Source organism: Scomber scombrus, chromosome 2, assembly GCF_963691925.1.
Source record: "Scomber scombrus chromosome 2, fScoSco1.1, whole genome shotgun sequence".
NCBI classification, from domain to species: domain Eukaryota; kingdom Metazoa; phylum Chordata; class Actinopteri; order Scombriformes; family Scombridae; genus Scomber; species Scomber scombrus.
In genome coordinates, this window is record NC_084971.1 from 36,621,142 (window position 1) to 36,628,307 (window position 7,166).

Here is a 7,166-nt window from a genome sequence, read left to right on the forward strand (position 1 = left end):
CTCTACACCATTAATTCTCTATCAATCATTAGTAAATGTTTGAGTAAAGTCCCTTTAAAGTAAGAATAAATATGTGTTCTGAGTTTGACATACCACAGTAAAGTGTGTTGTTAACCACCCTGCCGAATGTGAATGATTAAAAAAATCGCCAAATATATGAAATTAGGCTTCAAAGTTGTGTAAAAGTCTGCCTGTTTCTCTGCTCCCAAACGCTGTGGGAGTGGCCGCCGAGTCCGCTGAAGCCCCGCCCCCTACCAAGTGTCACCTGTCAATCAAAGTCACCACCTCTACCAGAAACATGGACGCTAGGTCTGAGAGCTTTCTGCTGCTAACTCAGCTGCTAGCTCTGCGGCTAGCTTGGCGGCTAAAGGTTGAGTTATGCTTCTCCGTCGGAACAACGCCGTCGTTGACCTTTTGAAGTTCTGCGTTCGAGGGAACACGTTGCTCTGCAATTCACCGCCATGCCGCTAGGGGGTGTGTGTGGTTTCAGAGGAGTCATATCCGTATCCTTGTTTATCTTCCGGTCACAGTAGCATGTAGCATTGCGCTATGTGTGCTATGTGCGCTAATAACAGAAAACACATACCTTTTGTTCATTATTAATAATAATGACGTGTTGCAGGAAGAAAGACCGGAAGAAGCAACTGCCGGAGGAACTGACGTTTTGAGCGGACCAATCACAGCCCTTGCGGTCCGCGTTGCCGTGACGCGTAGTTAGGATATTTTGGAGGTGCACATCAGGCTACAGCGTAGGGGTCCGCGTCGACGCAGAAGCATAAATCAAGCTTAACTCGGCGGCTAGCTCGGCGGCTAGCTCAGCTAACTGGCTAACTGTAGACTGTAGACTGTAGTTTTTATGGCTGTTAAATGTAAACATGGTCTAAATGGACGTAAAGGGTTAAACAGGATGTAAAGGGTTAAAGATAAAGAGCCGGTTCAGCAGCTCTCACAGTTTGATGCTTTTAAAAAGGAAACGAGCTGCAGATTCATGCTGATGAAGGAATTAGCTGCTAAATGAATCCATAACAACAGAATAAAGAGAAACATTAAGATGCAGATAAAACCAGACATGAAGACGTGTTGTTGTTAGTTTAACAGGTTTTAAATGTTTAAGAGTTTCAGGTTTTTGCTCCTTTCACAGATTAAACTTATAAAAGATGTTTTACAGAGTGAGATCTGCTGCAGCTCTTTGCTCTCTGGAGACATTTAAATTATTTATACATTTATACACAAACTTCACAATGAAGATCAATAAAGTCTTAAAAGCTTAAAATGTTTATTATATAAGAGTCAGTGAGGAGCCGATATGAGCTTCTGTTAATATTCAGTATGAACAGGAGGAAAAAGGATCAGTGATAATAAGTGTTGGTAAGAGAAGGAAGGAAGGGAGGGAGGAAGGAAAGGAGGGAAGGAAGGAAAGGAAGTAAGGACGGAGGATAGAAGGAAGGGAGGAAGGTACGGGGGAGGAAAGGAAGAAAGGGTGATGGAAGAAGGAACAGTCAAAACAGACGGGGTCTTTCCTTCCTCCCTTCATTCCTGCCTCCTTTCCTTCCTTCATTCCTCCCTCCTTTCCTTCCTTCATTCCTTCATTCTTTCCTTTCCTCCTTCCCTCCCTCCTTTCCTTCCTTCATTCCTTCCTTCTTTCCTTTCCTCCTTCCCTCCCTCCTTCCTCCCTCCTTTCCTTCCTCCCTCCTTCCTTCCTCCTTTTTGATGCTGGGTCCACAAAAAAAGAATGTGTGCAAGTTATTCATACGTTTATTTTCACATTTTAACCCTTTAAATTTAAACTGAACCACATGGACACTAGGGTTATGGTTATGGTTATGGTTAGGGTTTACTGGTGTAACTGGGAGCAGTGGGTTACACCACAGCACAGATTAAAGTGAGCTGTCCCTGTAAACACAGACGGAGGTAAAGCATCTCTCAGCTCTGGGTCGATATGACAGCAGCACTCAGGTCTGTTTTCGTCCAATCAGAGAGCTCGTTAAGGCTCGTTAAGGCTCGTTAAGGCTCCATCAGGCTCTAATGGACTCGGTGCTGACAGGAAGTCTGCTGCTCTGCTGTCAGGAACACTTCATGCTCCTCTCCGTCTCTCCTCACACTACACTACCCAGCAGCCTCCAGCCCGTTACCATGGAGACGGCTTACTGTCATCAGCTGGGATCATATCAACGCAGAGACATTAAGCTCATTAGTTATTAATCAGCTCTGACTGAGCCACGCCCACTGTGTGACATCACTTCCTGTTTACAATCAGTTTAATAAAAACCCTTTTAGTTTGGGGTCCTTTTATTTAGGGGTCCTTTTAGTTTGGGGTCCTTTTAGTTTGGGGCCCTTTTATTTAGGGGTCCTTTTAGTTTGGGGTACTTTTAGTTTGGGGTACTTTTAGTTTGGGGTCCTTTTAGTTAGGGGTCCTTTTAGTTTGGGGTCCTTTTAGTTTGGGGTCCTTTTATTTTGGGGCCCTTTTAGTTTGGGGCCCTTTTAGTTTGGGGTCCTTTTAGGTTGGGGCCCTTTTAGTTTGGGGTCCTTTTATTTTGGGGCCCTTTTATTTTGGGGTCCTTTTAGTTTGGGGTCCTTTTATTTTGGGGTCCTTTTAGTTTGGGGCCATTTTAGTTTGTTGCCCTTTTATTTTGGGGTCCTTTTAGTTTGGGGTCCTTTTATTTTGGGGTCCTTTTAGTTTGGGGCCATTTTAGTTTGTTGCCCTTTTAGTTTGGGGCCCTTTTACTTTGGGGCCCTTTTAGTTTGGGGTACTTTTAGTTTGGGGTCCTTTTAATTTGGGGCCATTTTAGTTTGTTGCCCTTTTATTTTGGGGTCCTTTTAGTTTGTTGTCCTTTTAGTTTGGGGCCCTTTTAGTTTGGGGTCCTTTTATTTTGGGGCCCTTTTATTTTGGGGTCATTTTAGTTTGGGGTCCTTTTAGTTTGGGGCCCTTTTAGTTTGGGGTCCTTTTAGTTTGGGGTCATTTTAGTTTGGAGCCATTTTATTTTGGGGTCCTTTTAGTTTGGGGTCCTTTTAGTTTGGGGTCCTTTTATTTAGGGGTCCTTTTAGTTTGTTGCCCTTTTAGTTTGGGGCCCTTTTAGTTTGGGGTCCTTTTAGTTTGGGGCCCTTTTAGTTCGGGGCCCTTTTAGTTTGGAGCCCTTTTAGTTTGGGGCCCTTTTAGTTTGGGGCCTTTTTATTTTGGGGTCCTTTTAGTTTGGGGCCCTTTTACTTTGGGGTCCTTTTAGTTTGGGTCCCTTTTATTTTGGGGTCCTTTTATTTGGGGCTCCTTTTAGTTTGTTGTCCTTTTAGTTTGGGGTCATTTTAGTTTGGTGTCCTTTTAGTTTGGGGTCCTTTTAGTTTGGGGTCCTTTTAGTTTGGGGCCCTTTTAGTTTGGGGGCCTTTTTATTTTGGGGTCCTTTTAGTTTGGGGCCCTTTTACTTTGGGGTCCTTTTAGTTTGGGTCCCTTTTATTTTGGGGTCCTTTTATTTGGGGTCCTTTTAGTTTGTTGTCCTTTTAGTTTGGGGTCCTTTTACTTTGGGTCCTTTTAGTTTGGGGTCCTTTTAGTTTGGGGCCCTTTTAGTTTGGGGCCCCTGTCTGCACCCTTCCAGCCACTCTTTGTGTAAATAATCCCGCGACTTGTTCCATTAAAACTCTAAAAAAAAAAAAAAAAATGGAGGAAGAGGAGGAGGAGGAAGAGGAGGAGGGAGGAGGAAGAGGAGGAGGATGGGGGGGGGGCAGTGCGGATTCTTTCCCGTCATTCCCTGCAGCAGCAGCAGCAGCAGCTCCCTCCTCCTCCGTCTCTCTCCGTGTCGGATGCCCGTCTGCAGACTCTTCCTCTCGGCTGGAGTTTGTAGCCTCGCCTGGATCCTGAGAGCAGGTGAGTCCGCCTGGTTCTGGTTCTAGCTGCTTCTGGTTCTGGCTGTTTTTGGTTCTACTCGGTTCTATTTCGGCTCTATTGTGTGTCCGGAGCGCTGCGGAGGGACACACCGAGCCTGTGATCCTCATGTCGGATCAATCTGAGCTCCGGCGGCAGCAGGCGGGGAGGCTCCCGGAGGCCCGCCGCTTTCTCCCGGCAGCGTCGGCTCTTTGTGGCCGGGTCACGGTGCTCTGTGGCCGGCCTGCCCGCTGCTCGTCCCCCGGTTCTCCAGCAGCCGTTCGGCGGAGGATGGAGCCGAATAACGGTGCGCCAACACAGGCGTGGCCGCGGGAGGAGGAGGGTGTGTGTGTGTGTGTGTGTGTGTGTGTGTGTGTGTGTGTGTGTGTGTGTGTGTGTGTGTGTGTGTGCAGGACAATAAACACCGAGGTTAACGCTGCTCTTCAGGCCGAGCTGCGGGTGTTTCAGCGGGCAGAGGGAGCGGCTGTGTCCGGCCTCCTGCAGCTGTTCCCCGGCTGTTTGCGGGTCTGCGGGCCGGTGCGTCAGACTGAGGGTGGAGCAGGCCTCTGCCCCCCCCCCCCCCCCCCCCGCTGGGTGGAGGCTCCACTCAAATAAACAGCAGGGAGAGTTCTATGGTAGAACTCAGTAGAACCATTACGTGGGGGGGGGGGGGGGGGCAGACATAAACAATACCTCCCCTCCCTAACCCCCCTTTCACCCCCCCACCCCTTTTACCCCCCCCCCCCTCCGCCCCTAAGATAAATAAATACAGGCGCAGCAGCTGATAATGTTTCAGATATTATCAGGTAAACACTTCCTGTTTGGTTCTGCTGTGGAACGTTCTGCTGAAGCTGGAGAACGCTGAACATCCATTTAATGTTCCTTTCACAACCTTCAAAGAACGTCTCTGTGGTTCACCTCTTCAGAACGTCTGGAGAACGTCTGGAGAACGTTCCTCGATGTTATCATCAGATAAATTATGAAAAGAACGTTTAGGGAACTTTCAGGGAACTGTTTTTGGTTGCAGGACGTTCTGATGTTCTGGGAATGTTTTCCTAATATCAGGAGAACCCCAACGTTCCCGCAACGTTCCCATGACGTTCCTGTAATGTTTCCTTAAACTATGCAGAACGTTCTCTGGTGGTTCCAGGAGAACGTTCACATGTTTCTTCCTCTCTGGCTGACGTTCCCTGAAAGTCTGGAGAACGTTCCTCAAAGGTTCCTTAAAAGTTCCTTAAAGGTTCCTTAAAGGTTCCTTCTCTTGTTATCATCAGAGAATTCATGAAAAGAATATTAAAGGAACGTTTAAGGAACTGTGTTTGGTTGCAGGACATTATGATAATTATTTCCTAAATTCAAGAGAACCCCAACGTTCCCATAATGTTCCCATAATGTTCCCATAATGTTCCCATAATGTTCCCATAATGTTTTCTGACACTCTATGCATGACGTAAACGTTCCCTGAAAGTCTTTGTAGTTCACCTCTTTAGAACATCTGGAGAACGTTTCTCAAAGGTTCCTCTCGTTATCATTATAGACTATGAAAGTCAGGAGAACCCAAACGTTCCCATGACGTTCCCGCCACGTTCCCGTAATGTTCCCTGAGACAGTGTAGAGGACGTTCTGTGGTGGTTCCAGGAGAACGTTCTGTGGTTCTGTGCTGGTTCCAGGAGAACGTTCTGCGGTGGTTCCAGGAGAATGTTCTGCGGTGGTTCCAGGAGAACATTCTGCGGTGGTTCTAGGATAACGTTCTGCGGTGGTTCCAGGAGAACGTTCTGCGGTGGTTACAGGAGAACGTTCTGCGGTGGTTCCAGGAGAACGTTCTGCGGTGGTTCCAGGTGAACGTTCTGTGGTGGTTCCAGGAGAACGTTGTGTTGTGGTTCCAGGAGAACGTTCTGCGGTGGTTCCAGGAGAACGTTCTCAGATGGTTTTTATTGATCGATGATGAGTCAGAGTCCATTAATCGACCGGCTGCACTCAGTACTCACATTTACGGAGCCGACCCTGAACGCGTCTGATTGGCTGAGTCATGCTTGATGTTTTTATTTAATAACAGAAGCTTCCTGTGACATCATCAGTGACATCATCAGTGAGTCTGATCATCAATCAAAACAAATGATTATCAGCTGCAGCTAGTTTACACTGATCAACACTTTCAGCTCTCATTATATTATATATATTATAATATATATTATATTATATATATAATAATATATATTATATTATATTATATATTATTATATATAATATAATATATTATAATATAATAATGTTAGATAATCATTGATTGAACTAATGACAGATTGATTTCTGACTTTAATATAAAATATGAATGTATAAACATCTGATGCATTTAGTGGAGCATTAACACACACACACACACACACCTACACACCTACACATATATACACACACACACAGACACACCTACACACACACACACACCTACACACACACACACACACACACACACACACACATACACATATACACACACACACAGACAGGTTCAGAGGAGTTAAAATATAAATATAAAATGTTAATAATCAGCTGACTGTTTGTTTGGTTCAAATTATTAAGAATATTTTATTTTCCGATCAGTGATTCAGCATCAATGATGGAGGTCAGCTGACAGGAAGTGACTCTGTGTGTGTGTGTCTCTGTGTGTGTGTGTGTGTGTGTGTGTGTGTGTGTGTGTGTGTGTGTGTGTGTGTGTGTGTGTGTGTGTGTGTGTGTGTGTGTGTGTCTCTGTGTGTGTGTGTGTGTCTCTGTGTGTCTCTGTGTGTGTGTGTGTGTGTGTGTGTGTGTGTGTGTGTGTGTGTGTGTGTGTATTACAGTGTGTTTGTGTAATGTGTGTATATTGTGTGTGTAGTGAGGTCATCAGGAACATTTAGGGCCTGGTCGTGTTGTTAGTATTTCCTGTGATCTCTCTGCTCACAGCTGAAGCTAAAACAACTTTATTCAGTATTTTAAACTAAATATTAAACAGTTAAAAACAATAAACTCAGTTATAATAAAACACAAAGCTGGATTATAATAGAACATTAAATAATGATTAGCTTTAAAACCATTAAATAACATAACAGTGTCAATGAAAGAGCTTTATAAAATATAAACATATAAAATATAAACATATAAACATATAAACACATTCAGGCTGATTTCAGGTCAGTTGGTTCAGTTCCTGTTTCACCACGTTAACCATAAACATCCATAAACATCCAGATCTAACCTACAATAATCATAATGAGGCAAATTCTGCAACAAATGATGAGATAAGAAACTTTATTAATCCCTTAGAGGAGAAACTGTACCA

The 7,166-nt window shown here is 44.7% G+C and overlaps 1 protein-coding gene across 1 annotated transcript in view; it reads left to right on the forward strand.

Annotated features, from left to right (window-relative positions):
• The first annotated feature begins 3,735 nt into the window (after window positions 1-3,735).
• sptbn1 (spectrin, beta, non-erythrocytic 1) overlaps window positions 3,736-7,166 on the forward strand; it is a 34,018-nt gene continuing 30,587 nt past the window's right edge. Inside the window, exon 1 of the mRNA XM_062438239.1 lies at window positions 3,736-3,853. The gene's annotated coding sequence lies outside the window, so the exon portion shown is untranslated. The remainder of the gene's footprint in view (window positions 3,854-7,166) is intronic.